Raw genomic sequence first — 5,189 nt, 5'->3', positions numbered from 1 at the left:
ATTTCTTCACTTTTGTTGCCTTGGCTTGTAGTCATCATTAGCAGAATTGGTGAATCATCATCAGCAAACTCATTGTCTTCCTTCACCATATGAGCTTCATCATGTTGTTGCCTGTTATGAGCATCTGAGTGTCTTGGTTGAGATTGGCACTCAGAAGAGAAATGACCCATCTTACTACAGTTAAAACATTTTACTCTTCTTCTGTCAAATTTGTTCCTTCCTCCTCTCCAATTGCTACCACCTCCTCTCTTTGAATAACTTGATGCTTGATCAAGATCAGTTCTTTCTTGGTCTTGATTTACTGAATTGCCAAGGTTCTTTCCTCTGAAGTCTCTTCCCTTTCCTCGGTTTCTTTCATAATTTCTGCCAAGGTTTCTCCCCTTCTTGAAGGTTTGAGCTTGTAGTGCTTGGTTAACTTTCTCAGTTGACCTCTCAATGAGCCTTTGCTCATGAGCCTCGAGGGACCCCTGAAGATCTTCCAGCTTTAAGTCTTCAAGTCTCTTTGATTCTTCTATAGCAACAACTATGTGATCAAAGTTGGGGGTAAGAGTTCTTAGGATTTTTTCTATAATAGCTTGATCAGCTATGTTTTCACCACATGCTTTCATCTGATTTGTGAGGCAGATTATCCTGTTGAAGAATTGGACAACCTTCTCATTCAATTCCATCTGCATTAACTCATATTGTCTCCTCATAGTTTGGAGTCTAACTTTCTTTAGTTGCTCTGCTCCCTTGTTGCATTTTTCCAGTATCAGCCATGCTTCTTGTGATGTTTGAGCTGAGGCAATCTTCTCAAAGTGTGCTTCATCAACACATTGGTGTAGAAGACACATAGCCTTGCAATCTTTCCTCTTGTTCTCCTTGTAAGTCACTCGTTCTTGTTCTGATGGATCTGCATTCAGTTGGGAATAGCCGAGCTCAACAATCTCAGCAATTTCTTGAAATCCCATGATTGCCTTCATTTGAATGTTCCATCTATTCCAATTCTTTCCATCAAGAACTAGTAGGCTTGCTGGGAAGCTTGTGCTTGTGTGGCCCATTGAGATGAGGGTGAGGAGGAAGAAGAGTGAAGAAGAGAATGATGAGTTTGTGATTGATCTACCTGATGCTCTGATACCAGAATTTGTTGGAGAAAGGGCAGTGCCTTATGCACTGTGAGAGAAGAAAAACAGAAGGATTGATGAGGGATGCAGAGAAGAATGAATTAGAATTAAGTGAATGATAGTTGAGGAAGAAGGGAAGAAGAAGTTCAATGAATTTCACTCCATGTATTTCATCAAATTGTTACAATGCCTTTTATAGTAATTCAGCACCCAACTAACTAAACTACTTTTTGAATACTTTCCTAATATAGAAACTAACTAACTAATCATTCTAACATGGTACCCGCTCTAATTTACTACAAGCTAAAAGAGGTTTGAGAATGGTGATCCCATATCACCTCTACTGTTTGTCCTAATCATGGAATACTTGCACATGATTTTTCAAGAGCTTAAACATGACCACAACTTCAACTTTCACCCAAAGTGTGAAAATCGTAGCATAACAAACATTTGCTTTGCTGATGAACTTCCCCTGTTCAGTAGAGGGGACAAAATTTTAGTTGAACTTCTTATGGAGAAGTTCAAGGAATTCTCAGACAGGACTAGTTTAAATGCCAGCCATCCTAAGTTCAAAGTCTATTTCGGGGAGTGGATTTGTCACTCCAGGAAAACATCAAGAGTGTCACTGGTTTTAGCATGGGATCCCTACCCCTCAAATATCTTGGTATCCATCTATCTAGTAAAAAACTCACAGTTCACCTTTGTGGTCCCCTAATAGAAAAAATCACTATAAGGCTGAAACAGTAGAGTACTAAACTTATAAACTATGTTGGAAGACTTCAACTAATCAAGAGTGTTCTCTTTTCCATAGCCAACTATTGGATGCAGGTATTTCCCCTACCTAAAAAGGCGTTTCACCACCTTGAAGCAAAGTGCAGATCATTCTTATTGAGTGGAAAGGAAGAGAATTGTAAGAAAGCTTCAACTACTTGGGACCATCTTTGTGACCCTAAAAAAGTTGTGGGACTGAATCTTATAGATCTTGTGGTATGAAACAGAGCCAATATGGCTAAACTACTTTGGAATGTAGCCTGTAATTCTGGCAAACTCTAGATTAAATGGATTCACACTTACTACTTAAAGGGGGAAGATGTAAGCAACTGCCAAATCAGCCATAACAGCTCTTGGATCTTTAAAGTCATTTTAAATGCAGAACTGAAGTTGTACGAAGCTTGAGTTGAATGAAAGCCACCACTATTGACAAATTCAAGACAAAAGGGATGTATTTGGAATTAAGAGGGCCCAAGCAACAAGTAAGCTGGAGGAAAATATTCTATGGTTATATGGCTAAGCCAAGAGCTCACTTCACATTTTGGATGGCTACCTACTAAGGATAGATTGCTAAAATTTGACGTTGTGACATATGGAAAGTGTGCCTTTTGTGACTAAATAGAATCTGTGGAACATCTCTTCTTCACATGTCCTAAAGCTAAGGGTATATGGACTTATGCATTGGACTAGATGAATATTTACCATCAAACAAGGGGTGAGAGACTAAGCTGAAGTTGCTAGAACAACATACTAAGGATAAAACAATGAGAAGCAAACTGTTGAAATGTGCTACAATTGAAACTATCTATGTTATCTGGAATTTTAGAAATCTTTGTTCTTTTTAGGGTCATGATGTCAGGTTAGCAGTTGAGCATAATATTGTTAGAATAATTAGGGATAGGATGAACGTCCATTATGGGCTGAAAATGTATTGTAACAATCATAGCTCCAGATGATTTCTGGTCTGTTTGGTCTCTTGTGTTATAGCCTGGATCCGTAGATCGTTTTTTACTTTTCTAATTTAGTAATAGAAGTTTCTTACCCCAAAAAAATTGGTTTTAAAATTTTCTGATAGAGTTTCCGGTCTTATACACGCCCGTTTAATTTTTAATTATTGTACTTGAAGAGAATAACATTTTTTAAATTTAAATATTAGTAAAATCCCAATCAGAGCGCAACCTCATTCGATTTAAGGTAACCAAATAAACTTTGACTGCTTTTATTTGTTTCGACCTAGTTTAACCATAGAAGGGTTTAATGACATTAAGTAGAACGAGAGAAGAGTCTAATTTATAATTGAACTACTGCAAAATATAGTTGTGAGGAAAAATGAAAACTTGGACCATAATTATTGGACAATCAAATATTTTTTATCATACCCTTTCAAAATATACTCCCAAATTTACCTTTCTTATAAATAAAAAATTAATTGATTACATTAGGAAAAATATAAAAATATAATGAATTAATAAATGTAATGGGAACATAAAAATACTTTAATATTTTTATTTATCTATTTAATAATTATGGGGATTCATTTTTGTGATATTTTTAACTGATTTTATTTGTAAATGTGTTATCTAAACACATATGTTAAGTAATAAGTAGCGTTGAAAATTTGTACCATTTTGCATCTCATATATGTCGACCTAAATTAGGGTGGGCATAGACATGTCTATTGGTGAAAAAGACATGATATTATCTCTAATATACAATTAAAAAATTAAAAAACATAACTTTATGTCACTCTCACATTTTTAAAATTGCACATAAAGTGTAATAGTCAAACAATTTAACATTATATATTTTTCTAGCCTAATGGAAAATCAAAATACAACACTTAATAATTATGATCATAATATATGTAAGTGGTCCAATCTACTTGTTAGAAAAGTATATGAGTTAAGCTGATATTTTGAGTTAATAAACAAATTTTTCATGACCAACTTATTCAATAACTTGGCTAGGCGGGTCAATGAAAATAGCCCAAATCATACTGATTATAATAAAACATACAAATCAGTGGTGCCAACGGTTTTCTCTAAAGTTAGTTAAAGACAGAGAATTTTGAACCTTCCAAAATAGGAAATCACAAAGGTTGGTTAAATATACAGTAATTTGAATCATCCAAAATAGGAAAAATATCTCAATGGTGCTCGAGGAATTCAAGATATTGTGACAGATTTTCACTACTGGTACTTGTGTACCACCATAACCAATGTACTCAAGTACTGTGGGCTTGTCAAAATACTGTGTGAAGATTTAATTTAATACTCTAATATCGGGATGGCAGCCAGCATGGATAATAAATATCTGCTATCCATTCTCTATATATAAGAAATTTTACTAATATCCACACAACATGTATAGACTATAAAGTCATATATACACTCCCATACATATATGAGTAGAATACAAAGTCATGGTAGTCAAGTATTAACATGTTTATAAATAATGTTAGAGTATAATATCTATGTATTGTCAGTATAAGAATTTATACACATTTAATACATCATCTATCATTTACTTTTATTATTTTTTGATGAGTCAACGATGTTAATTATGAATTTTATAGATAATATAACGATAATGTATAAAATTTATACAATATTAATATTTATACATCATGATTCTAAAATTGGATGAATAGAGCAATCAGTATTTGATACTTGACAATTTTGTGAATTGAGTCCTTGACCCTGTTAATGCAATCCAAACATTATGCTTTATTTAATTGTATGAGAGAAAATAAGAAGCAAGAAAAAAGTGAGAAAGAGAGAGGTTTGAAAGAGAAAGAAGAGACATAAAGTAGATTTTGGTGATGTTTAATATAAGAGAAGAAATAGAGAAAATGAATAAAAAATACATTCTCTTATCTTTTGTTTGATTGGATAGAAAATAAGAAGATATATGATGTTATGATTCAAATGATAAAAATGTCACTAAAATAAAGAAAAGAGAGAAAAAAATGTTATTTTAATATTAATTAAAAATAAATGATATAATTTTAAATTATATATTTTATTATATATATTTTATTATATATATTTTATTATGATTTCAATTACCATTTTTAATTGATATTTTTTATATTTATAAGAGAATTATTTAAATTAGTAGTATTTAAAATAAAAAAGTAGATAAAATAAGAAATGGAAGGACAATTTTTTCATTCTATGCAAAAAATTTATCACCATTCCAAAAGGAGGAGAAAGTTTTTTGGTGGACCCCACACATTTTTATTCTCTCACCTCTTCTCAATTTAGTAGAGGAAAAATTCATTTTATCTTCAATCTCTCTCTCATCCTTTTCTTT

Source organism: Lupinus angustifolius, chromosome LG15, assembly GCF_001865875.1.
Source record: "Lupinus angustifolius cultivar Tanjil chromosome LG15, LupAngTanjil_v1.0, whole genome shotgun sequence".
Classification (NCBI taxonomy): domain Eukaryota; kingdom Viridiplantae; phylum Streptophyta; class Magnoliopsida; order Fabales; family Fabaceae; genus Lupinus; species Lupinus angustifolius.
This window is presented reverse-complemented; position numbering follows the sequence as displayed.